The 12,893-nt window shown below is 31.3% G+C and overlaps 1 long non-coding RNA gene across 1 annotated transcript; it reads right to left on the reverse strand.

Moving 5' to 3' along the window:
* Positions 1-11,343: 11,343 nt before the first annotated feature.
* On the reverse strand, positions 11,344-12,647 carry LOC130806324 (uncharacterized). The gene is made up of 3 exons (XR_009040300.1): positions 12,470-12,647; positions 11,669-12,286; positions 11,344-11,597 (listed from the first exon to the last, which is right to left on the reverse strand). It is a non-coding gene; the product is annotated as an uncharacterized LOC130806324 (long non-coding RNA).
* Between the last annotated feature and the right edge of the window lie 246 nt (positions 12,648-12,893).

The following is a 12,893-nucleotide window of genomic DNA, read 5'->3' on the forward strand; positions in this document are numbered from 1 at the left end:
TATGTTCTTCCAATGCATCTTATTTTTGCTAGAGTATATAACATATCCTGAGGCCTAAACCATCCACTTAACCTTTGATTGAATTGATTCCTTTGACATGATATTAGAAGCAAACGTGACAAGAGGTCACGGGTTCGAATCTCAACCACCACTCATTTGAAGTGGAATGTTCGGCGTCTATGCGCATCCACACTTCTAGCCCAATGGGCTCTTGTGTGAAAGGGGCATGTTAGAGTATATAACATATCTTTGGGTCTCAACTATCAGCTTAAGCTTTTGGTTGAATTGGTTCCTTAACAATTTTATCACTCACCAGATTAAAGATAGCTGAAAGACATTTGTTCAAGCGCCTACAGTCCCTGCACAAACACCCAAGACATACAGATCAGTACCTTCGGGAAAAACAACCCTAATCTTGATCTTTCAAGTAAATGAGCATTTCTGCAAATAACGAAGAAATAACATCAGTCAATAGACTCATTACCATCTAAGTACTATGTACAAGGTTTTGGATGTCCAAATAATTATATAGCCTTATCTGCGACAAGTAGATATTTATGTAACTGACGATTCAAGTGTTCTTTAATTTCTGGTTTGTGCTATGAACCGATTAATTTAATTCAAAACAGTAAAATGGAAAAAAAACAACAAAATGACAAAAGTGAAATTGTATTATAAAATGGATGAACTAAGAAAGATTACAACCTTAAAAACATAATAAGAAAAGATAATTCAAGCCAGTCGAGATGCTTGAAATCTCCCCATTTAGTATAAAACCCACCCACAATGTGTTTACTAATTTCTTTATGTTAATGAGCCTCTAATTCCCCTTATTTATAAGAATGCTACCACTTTAAACTAACTTTAAACCAATTATCTCCAAATATCAGATCATTGCAGTTTGACATATATATTTACGGCTTGCACCAATATCTACAAGTGTAGTAAGATGGTTTAAGCATCCTCATTCTTTGCATCTTTGGAATGCCCAAGAAAATGACTATTTTTACAAATAATATGCTTGCTATTTTCATTTGAATTCAACAGCACTCTGCGCACCTCAATATATATCTTTGTTTCTTATAAATATTATTAATTTGATAAAATGCCTAGGAAATAGATATTTACATTTGGTTAGGGCCTTGAAAATTGTAATACACAAGAAATTTCCAATTACTAGGGGAGTTCAATGGTGATCAAATTTCTTCAAGTAGTGTGTGAATATTCTTAGAGTCAAACCTCAATCTTAGACCTTGCAACATTAGATTTCAAATGTCCATGAACCTTTATCGACTTTTATCATAAACTTTATGAACATTTAAAGAAACATAATTTTCTTATAAAAGTATAAGTGCAAAATTATTGACGATTGATTTATAGAGGGGTTTTCAAGAGTTTCAAAATGAGTCTTAGATTTCAAAGATTTCATTTAAGACTATTATTAATATATTCATATTATACATACTACTCCCTCTGGCCTCTGGCCTCTATCCTTTTCAATTTTACATTATATTTATTTTTGGACAATGTTCACCTTTATTTTAATCTCATACATACATTTTAATTCTCTTTTAATTTCATGTATATAATTTACTCATGCTCTTTATCTATACAAATATCCATATTTTTAAAGAACATACTACCTTTTATTCACCCAAACATAATCAAGTGGAATTTTGTTTGATTCGATCCAATGCGAAAATCATTAATATCTACTTTTTACAATTTTAATTATGCACAATTAGAGATATTAACGATAAAATTATTACATTTGCAATTTGCAAATATGCTCAATCAAATAGGACTATTAGGGTGAATAACAGGGAGTATTTTTCTCTGCTACTAATTCTAAGAGATAAAGTAAATATGAACAGCTAGTCTTTTGAGAGACCGTATTTTTAAAAGACGTATCTCAAGCCCAGCCCAATAAAGATTAGTGCCTACTTATTCTATTCTTAATGCCTACTTACATTATATTTAATGCTTACTTACCCTATCCTCAATGCCTACTTTTAATATCTTAAATACCTACTTACATTATTCTTAATGTATACTTACAAAATTTTAAAAAATATATCATGGGTCAGTTTAATTAGAGATGGTCTTCATCTCTCACGAGAATTTGTGAAATATGAATTAGTCTTGTTTAAACTCTCTCTAAGACCCTCATCAAAATCAACAATAAACATACCCTTAGAATTTTATTTTCCTATGCTATCCCTTTTTTGTCAACCAAATACAATATTATTTGAACATTCTCTAACAAATTCAAATTCTTAGAGCCAACCAAACAAGCTATAAATAAATCCAAAAGTTTATTAAAAACTAGTCTGATGTTCATATAATTTCATAAGATCTTCAAAACACATCGAACCAATGTCCATTGAACAATTTCTAATATTCATAGATCATAACAATAAGTGAACCAATATAATAGTATTTGTAAAAATAAGTATAAGAAATCAATGTAATTCATACTCTATCAGTCAAAGCCCTTATTATAATGAAACTAATCCACATTAAATATTGTTTTGGAAATTTATATTTATATCAATTGCAATATCAATAACCAAAAATATAACAATAAGAAGTATAAATATATTTAATTTTAAATATCATAAAATTCGTCCAGAAATATAAAATTAATTATAATGATTTGAAGAACTTAAAAATTTAGTTTTCATGAAATTGCATACCTTGGTATAAGACTAAAAGTAGATTGACAATTAGGTGATTGATTACGGTGGTTCAAAGCTGGACTCACAGGCTGCGTTTGGTGGCAAAACAATGGGCATTCGACCGCAGATGGGGGAAACCATGCACGCAGGTGCATCGTTGCTTCTGGATGCGGCTGTGGCGTTTCGTGGCAGCGGCTGTGTTGACAGAGGTGGTTTCATGGGTTGGGGTTTGCATTCGGCTATTTTCCAGAGGAAGAAAGGGAGTTTTGTTTAGGCGGAAAAAGAAAAAATGGTCGGCTTACACGTGCCCACCCTGTTTATCATCTTACCCATTTTTTTAAGGAAATTACGAATATACCTTTAAATATAATTTTAATTATAAAATTAAAAGTTATAATTAATAAACCAAAATTATTAATAATAATTAAAATAAAAAATAAATATTAATTAAAAAAAAATTTAAAAAAATCGAAAAATGTACCCAGTTACATATTTTGTATGACTCGAGTCACTAGACCATTTTATTTATTAAACTAATATTTATTTTTTTATTTCATTAAATTTTTAATTTTAGCTATGTCAACGATGTTCTATAAAGAAGATGAGCAAAATAGAACAAAAGTATTTATAATGCAAAAGTATTGTGCTGAAATTTGAGGCAGTTTACTCTTTTGACCATGAGTTTTGATGAGGAAATTGCGCTCAAAGTTTGTAGTATTAGAAACTAAACATAAAGCTTTCCAACAATATATTATATGCCTTTTTCCGACAACCGAACAATAAATAAAAGTTGTTTAAAGTTTTCTGCAATTTTCAATATACGGATAAATAAATTTATTTGACAGCATTAATCTTTTATTGAATTATTAAAGACATTGTTTGGATACATTACTTCAATCAGCTATTATCAATTCAATTACTACTACGGCTAAACAAAATACAATCTAAATCACAAATTAAATCAATCAATTTGTAGTTAAGTACTTAGTCTCCTGGTCTACTCTTTAAATGGCTTAGTCCCCTTTAAATCACAAATCAAATCAATCAAGGGCAAATGAGTTTTGGCTTTTGGCTTGTTGGTTAGTCAAATAGCTAAAAAAGTGTTTGGTAAATGGCTTTTAAGCCAGCTGAAAAGCTAGCTTTTAAGTCAAAATAAAAAAACTACTCCAGTTAGCTTTTTTGTTGGCTTTTGGTTTGTTTGCCCATTTTTTCTCTAATAAACAGTCAACAGTCAACAGTATGTACTTAAATTTACCAAACATCTTCATAAATAGCTGATCTTTTCAGCTAGCTTAACCAATAAAAACAGCCAACAATTACAGCCGATTAAACAAACATACTAAAAAAGCGACAAACAACAGCCAATAGCCAATAGCCAATTGCAAACACCCCCAATAACTATTTCTATTTTTAAAAGGTAAGATAAGTAAAGTATCTAGAATAACTAGTAAGAATGATTCTGATATGTGACAAGAATAATAACACATGCACTATGACTAATAATGTTGTATACAAGGAGGTATTTCATAATCTCTAACATGTTTTTTGCCCTTCTTTTTGAATTTCAATGTATATTTTCTTGGTTTGTTTATTTAGTAAACATGTTCTGAAACAATCATGTTGTACACTAAGGTGCTTGTTAGAGCAGTACCTTGCTCGTTTGAGCGCTAGACATTAAAAGCTTTTGTTTTGTTTCTAATTTATTGTCTCGTTCAAGGTAAGGTACTTTTTTTGGATACCTCATTCAAGGCATCTTTGTTGGACCTAGAAAACTCTTGCTATTGCTCATTAAAATCATTCATCATGCTTAATTATCATCATTATATCCATGTTGAAGTGCCTTCATCAATACACCCATAACTCATGCATTGAAAATGCACTTAAACACGCTCATCAACACACACATTAAGTCATACTTAATCACCCATCTTAATACACCCACACGATTCTCATCTCTATGCACACACACTAATGTATAGACTTGATTGTGCACTCAAGTCATAATTTACTTCAATAACTATAGAAAATAATAAATTTTTAATTATTAGTCCTGGATTGGGAGGAATAGTTAAATGAGTGGAAACATCAAATCTTTGTAAAATATTGTACATGCTGGTATATATCTTTTAGAGTAAACAAAATAAGTTCAGTAAAAGTGAAGGAAAGAATGGCTTTTTATTACTTAATGAGGTGTTTGACAAACGGCTTATAACTGATAACTAATTGGAGTGACTAATTTTACCAGCTGATTTTATCAACATGTTGCTAAAAGCACCTTGTTCAACAATAGTTTATTCGTAACAATAAGTTGTTTCAACTGGTTAATATATCAAACACTCAAGGGCGGATCTATGCCCAATCAATACTATCAACTGACAACATTGAACTTATGTATGGAACCATATACCTCTATAGATGGTACTATATATGTGTTGGTTAAATTATAACACCCCGGCCCCTCGGACCGCCGGTGATCCTCATCGAGACTGTAGACTGGCCTCACAGACCAACACAAGTCTTTCCAGCTCAATTTGGCCTCACTCATGCGCGCTCGGAAAAACTTTTCAGGAGGTCACCCATCCTATGATTGCTCCCCACCAATCACGCATAACTGTGGAGTTCTTAGCAAATGGGCTCCCATGAAAAAATTATGCACCTTGTTGATATGAGTAGTTTATCAATTCTTTTTCAAGCTAAATACGAGTTATTACAACTTAATTTCTTAATATTACATAACTAGAATGATATATTTTAGGTGAGCTTTGTTTTAAGTTTGTAAGGTTGAATGTTAGTAAAATAGCTAGTATATAAAGAAGATATTTATGGGAAAAGATTTTATAATATTTGGATTAAAAAAAAATCATGGCTCCATATCTTACCCATAACCATCCAACATGATGGTAAGGATGAAGTTTGATTTCTTTTCAAACTTACTTTACTTATGTAAGTAAATAAGTAATAAAAAAATATAGGTAGGTTTTGACTAATTAGTTTTAGGTAGTTAGGATTAGTTTAGGTGTAAAAACAAGCTTAAAAGTGTAATTAAATTTAGTATTATAATTATACTAGTTTTAAAATAGTTTAAGTGAAAGTGTTAAAGTCATTAAAATAATTGTTAACAAAATTAATTAGGAATTAAGCATCTAAAACGTAAAACTTCAGTAAATCGTAAGTTAATTAGATAATTTTGAAATTTTCGAAGTTTATAAATTAGTAATTAAAACTTTTGGGCTCAAAAAGAATATTTTAGAAATATAAAATTTCGAGTTGGAAATAATTTAAAAAACTCGGACACGTATTGAAATTTTAAGGGAATATAAAATTGGATATAAGAATTACATCTCGAGGAATAAAATTATATATGATGACTAAATTAAATTGGAGTTTAGGGATTATGAATTAAGAATTTATCGGAAAAAAAATTAATTGGATGATTAAAGGGAAATTTCGAGTCTGTTACAACTCTTCCCCTCTTAAGATAGTTTCGTCCCGAAACTAGAACTTACCGAAAGGGTTAGGGTATCGGTCTCTCATGTCTGCCTCCTTCTCCTAAGTAGCTTCCTCTACTCTGTGGTTTGACCACAAAACCTTGACCAATGGAATCCTAGAGTTTCTCAATTCTTTGACTCGAGTATCCAAAATCTGATAGGTCTCTCCACATAGGCTAAGGACTCATCGATCTGAAGGGGTTTATGGGCTAGCACATGCGATGGATCATGAACATACTTCCTCAGCTGTAAAACATGGAACACATAATGAAATTTTACCAAACTCGATGGTAAAGGCAACTCATAAGCAACTTGTCTAACTCTTCTTAGAATTTCAAAAGGTCTAATAAATTTCGGACTTACCTTTCCTCTTTCTTTTAACTCAAAAACATTAGTCTCATTTCCCTTAACTCTGGATCAACTCAATAATCTCCGGATTCTGAAGTTGTGCCTCATTGATATGATCAAACAAAGTTTGTATGTATGGTCATCGCTCCTAAATACCGTCTAACCTCATGTTGGTTACAAATCTCTAATCTCAAACTCTACATTTCACGGTAAAACTCCCAAGGTACAGATTCGACACTCTCTGTCTCCTCCTCAAAACATAAGACAACTTGTTCACCTTCTTAGGGGGTATAAAATTTCAAGACATAATCCTAATAACCTCAAGCCATAGCCTTTGGCGCATGTTAAATTCCTTCTGGTTGAAGACATACCTCAAGTTTTGAAGATCACTACAGATCTTACACAGTAGCCCATACAAATAATGTCTCCGCAACTTTAGAGCAAGAATTACTACAACAAGTTTAATGTCGTGCACAGGGTAATTCACCTCATGTGGCCTCAACTGTCTCGATGGATAAACTATGACATTTACATCTTGCATAAGTACATCCCAAACCTTTAAATGAAGTATCACAATAGACCTTGAATCGTTTGCTACAAGCATGCACTATTAATACATGAGCAATAGTGAATCTCCTCTTTAATTCCTCAAAAGTAATCGTGTAACTCTCACTTTATTAAAATCGAATTCTTTTCTTCAACAACTCAAACATGGGACGAGTAACCTTAGAGAATTTTTCAAAATATTTCCTATAATAACCAGCCCAAAAAGCTCTGAACTTCAACTACATTCCTCGGAATAGACAATTAGTTATCGTCTTAATCTTCTCCAAATCCACAGAAATTCCATCCTTAGACACAATATGACCCAGAAAAAAAACTATTTCCTCAAGCTAAAACTCGTACTTAATAAATTTCCTAAACATTTTTTTTCAAAGTTTTAGCATAATCCTCAAATGTTTCTCATGTTCCTCCATGTTTCTCAAATATACCAAAATTTCATAAAAACTATATGAACCTATCCAAATAAGGACGAATGTATCTCTGTATCAAATCCATAAACGTTGTTGGCATTTTTGTTACCTAAAATGACATCACCGAAACTCATAAATTCCACAACTGGTCTAGAATGTAGTCTTAGGAATATCCTCCTCGGCTATCCTTAATTGATCATACCTAAACCTCAAATAAATCATAGAAAACTCTTGAGTTCCTAACTTCTAACTAGTCGAAAATATCATCTATCCTAAACAAAGGGTAATTGTTCTTGATGGTAATCTTGTAAATCTCCCTATAGTCAATGCACAACCTCATTGTACCATCATTTTTATTAACAAATAAAACAGGGGCTCCCCAAGGCGACACATTATGGCAAATAAAACTCTTTTTTTTTTCCTAGTAACTCATCCACTACTTCTTTAATTTAGTTAACTCGACTAGGATAAAATGGTACAGAGTCTAGGACATAGAGATAACATCATAAATCAGATCAATATGGAAATCAACAACTCTCCTCGGAGTTAAACCAGGTAAATCCTTAAGATAAACATTAGGGTATTCACAAACAATCGGGGTTTCATCGAGACTCAATTTGGTTTTCTCTTTACTATTGGAAATAAAACACATGCATGTATCCCTCATCTCTATACTTAATCATCTCAATGGCTTGAACGACATAAATGGTTTGAACAGGGGACACATATTTGTTTATAATCAAGCACTCTCCTCCTTGAGTTTTAACCCAAACAATCTTATCCTTTTAAAAAAATCTTCACATGATGACGTCTCTACAAATCCATACCCAAAATAATATCATAAGTAGCCAATTCAAACACTATCAAGTCGACAGTAGATGATAATGCAAAATCTTAAGAGGAAAATAGGAAAGATACGGTCACATAGGAATGGTGAATCGTTAGGTGAACAAATTTGGGGATTGAATTTCTAAGGTTTGAAAGACAGAGGATTTGTAAAGAAAAGAGGTGGAGATAAAAGATAGGTCAACTTTAGAATCAAAAAGAATATGAATAGAAAAAATTTTTATGAGAAAATTATCATAAATAACTTTACCTTCAAACTCTTCATTCACGTTAATTGTTATTCCAACTGTCAAATCCTAGACTCCTGAGTGAGGGAGTATAATCTTTCGTCATCTCAAATGAAATTTAAACATGTGATCAATATTATATTAACATAATTATAACATGTAATCTACACATGGTCACACAAGCACAAAAGAAAAAAAATGAAAAAAAGTCATTTGGAAAAAAAAAAAGACTTATTTGAAAACAAAAACATCTTCTTTTTTTCTTTTTTTGAAATGTCGGCTATCGAGAACATTCTTTTACATGGAACCGAAGTTCTGAGATTTGAGTAACTTTAGCTCTGATACCACGTGTAATATTAAGGAATTAAGTCATCTACTTTCATTCCATTTGCTCCTAATTTCACTTCATTATATCATATACTAATTTCCTAAATTTAATTAGTTGAAGAAACTCAAGAAGAAGAAGCATAGTTGGTATAATTTTGGGTACTTGAAGATCATCATTTTGGGGTTTTGAGCTTGGAACATTGGAGCTTGGAGGATCACATTATTCATTTTCCTAATTAGTATTTAGTATTAATCCTTGTTGGTAGTATGGTATAATTTCTTTCCCTACTGTTTATGTGGAAATTTTACATTATATTTACTTTATAATATGTAAAGTATGAAATATATGGGGCATGGTTAATTAGGGCAAAGCTAGGTTTTCTTTTAAAAATAATTTAGGGATTTCCTAATCAATTTTTTTCTAATTGGGTGATATAATTGTGATATCAAATTATTTCTCTATTATCAAATTGATTTTCTAATTGCATTCATAAAAATCGCGAATAACCAATCATGAGATTAATTGTTCAAATTGGGATCAATTTACGGTTATTACTCTTTCTTTATTGATTGGTATTGTTGAGTTATGGTCCTTAATTGATTATTATGGGTGTTGGTACAAGTATCAAATTTGGGAATATAAGTATCAATTGGGTATTTGATTAGTTGATGTTATTTGGATAGGATATAAGTTGGATATTGGGATTTAAGACTGGTATAAAATTAGTTGAACTCCATTGATAGTAACTCAAGTTCTTATATTTTGATGATTGATAATGAATTGATTTATATTTTAAGTAATGATTGTTGATTTCAAAAGAAAATTTAGTGAATTATTGTTTTGTTTTATATTGAAATCAACATTATAAAAATGTCCGTTTTTGGGAATTGGCAACTGATATTTATATCCGGATTATTGTGAAATCTTATAGCTTGATAATAGATAATGGTTGTTCGGATCGGTCTCGAGCCCCCGATCCTGTTTCGTTCTTGCAAGAGTCGTATTTTCGGTGATGACGATCACCCGTGTTCTCAAGATTTAGATCAAGCCTATTTCCCGACGGTCCATTATATTCCCACGTTTTAAACTGTTATTACATTATTGTTTTTAATGAGTTTTGAATAAATATGTTTAGTATATAAAGTTTTGTTTGTTTTGCAATGAAAGCATATGTTTCATTGGTCGTATTATTTTGCTATTAACTTCTAAAGTTATAGCCGTATTTTGATTTGTTATGAACTAAAGGTTTATAGCCCTATTTATGTCGATACCAAACAGTCTTTTAAAAGAGTTTGAATTTGGATAAAATAATGTTTATAAATGGTTACCAAGTGAACAAGAAATTTGATTGGAGATGTTTGTTAATGACTTGTATATAAATGTAATAGTTTGTTGGATTACTCAACAATTCAATTATTGACAGTTTTTGATGGGGCCTATCTCTTACGGGGGATAGATCCACTTTAAGGTTGCCAACTTTAGTGCAGATGGATGTGCTGCTCCTTTATGTGTCATGTGTTGCGATAGTGAGGACATTGTTTTTGGAAAGTTAACTTAGAATGATATTTTGACAAATCATGTGTTGTAAAAATTTAAAAAAAGTTTAGATATTTTACAGTGTATTAACTTAGATTATAATTGGTTTGTAATTAATTGTATTATAGTAACGTAAAGTTTTTAAATACTTTGATATTGGTTGCTGTGGCTATCGAGCCACAGGTCGGATTCAGCCCAGACTTCTATAAGTCTTCCGCTGTGCTTTGTAGACAATATTATTATATTGTTTACGCTGGTTTGGGCTGTTTCAAAAATACTCCAAAAGTAACCTAGGCCATTTGACCATATTAGTTTATATATAATAAAAAAATAATTAAATAATATAAGTTACTAAGTATCCATCATAAGATTAAAATATATTTCTGAATAACTTTTTATAAGCAATTAAAGTGTTTCCTTGAATATATGAGAAATTATAATAAGGATAACTTTTATGATATTAAATAAACTAGTCGTACAAAATAATTTTTTTTAGTTTACTATTTGAGCAAAAATTTATGTACAAAGACGTAAAAGTATTTTTAGAAATTTGTCTCTTAAATTATGAGGGAAATATTGATTTTTATGAAAATGTAAAAAAAAGAAAAAGTTTTACCCGTTTTATATCTAAAACATTAATTTTCGTGAAAATTATAAAGTTTACTTAAAATAATGATTTTTGTGAAGTTTTAAAGTTTTACTTGCTTTACAACTAAAAATATTGAATTTTCGTAAAATTACAAAGTTTACTTGAAATATTAATTTTTGTGAAAAATTTATATGTGTCACTCTATTTTTATAACTAGAGATATTAATTATTGAGAAGTTCCAAATTTTATGATTATTTGCTAAAATATTTATCTTTTTGTAAACTTAATAAAGTTACTTGTTTCCTTAAGGAAAAATTACCCTGAATAATACGAACTTTCACTGATTTTCCAACAATAATACGAACTTTCAATTAACCATGAATAATTACAAACTTTGAGATACATATTTCCCGCTGGCATACCTGACCGGTTCTTTACCTGGAGAAACGGTAAATTGTCCATTTCTTCCTCATTTGCAGCCTCATTAAATGCTGCATGCATACAAGCATCGATAGACAGTTTTTGACAGTCCATCACTCGACATAATCTCTTTCTTTCGTGTTCTGATAGTGCAGGGTGTGCCTGTATATTTCATAAGTAAGCATAATATAGACCAAATAATTAGCATTAATCGAGAAATGTGTATCGAATACCTTGAGATAGGAGTCGATAGCCCTGTACAGCCCATCATCACAAGTTCGTGCAGATTCAGGAAGAGCCTCGGCCAGGACTTGGAACTTGGTAAGCGAGATTCAGCCCATCATCATACATCGTCTCACCCTTGTTATACGATGGTATAAGAAGATCTGATAAGGTAGCTTGCTCGAACTGCATATCAACACGCTTCTCGAGCTCAGTGACTAACGCGGGGGACACCTTTAGCTTGTTAGCCATCCGAAGAAGCCTTAATAGGAAGCTGCACGAAACACTGTCCTTTTGTTGGGGGGGGATTATACTAATCAGGCTCTCAATGATCATTCTTTGATCTTTTGCTTTAACTATTCCAGAATCTTCCTTAAGAAGGCTTCAGTTTTGAAAATGAGATTTCCTTCTTCAAGATCTTCTGTCATCTCTAAATACTTTGCAGCACATCTGAGGCCAGAAATGTTGGATGCTGTAAGATCAACTGCAATGCCATAGCAGAACTTTGCTGCTAGCTCGAATGAGTCGGTCCCACCAGGAAGATCATTTAAGTGTATCTTGTTTAGTACTCCTTCATGTGTGTCATATATAATCCTACTCAATCTTCCACATCTTGAAATCAAAGGGTACTGAGGATTCAAGGAAATAGTTAGTATTTAAACTGTATATAAAGCACTTTCTGCATCAACTAAGTGTGTTTTTATTATTATTAGGAATTTCATCCATTTTCGCCTAAATTGATACAAGCCCTAATTTTTGGGATTAAAACAAAATTTAGGGATTTAAATTGCAATTAAGAAGAATTAACTAACCATGAATGAGATGATATCTTTGTAGTTGATGCGTGAGAACAAGAGGGAGAAGAATCAATGGAAATCACGAGCTTGAGGAAGATGATTGAAGAAGGAATGACTGCGTGAGGGAGAAGGACTACTCCTGCTTCTGGCTGCTTTACTTAGTTTCATCAGCAAAAAAAAAGATTTTAAAAAGAATGAGTAAGTTTACCGGTAACAGGTAAAATGGTATGCCAGCGGGAAATATGTATCAAAGTTTGTATTATTCATGGTTAATTGAAAGTTCGTATTATTGTAGGAAAATCAGTGAAAGTTCGTATTATTCAGGGTAATTTTTCCTTTCCCTAAAACTTGAAATGTTGACTTTTGTGAAATTGTTGGATTTGAAAAACTTATCCTGAGATTACAATTTAACTTGGAGTATAAATAAAATAATTAATTA

The sequence above is a fragment of the Amaranthus tricolor genome, chromosome 2 (assembly GCF_026212465.1).
Source record: "Amaranthus tricolor cultivar Red isolate AtriRed21 chromosome 2, ASM2621246v1, whole genome shotgun sequence".
Lineage (NCBI taxonomy): Eukaryota > Viridiplantae > Streptophyta > Magnoliopsida > Caryophyllales > Amaranthaceae > Amaranthus > Amaranthus tricolor.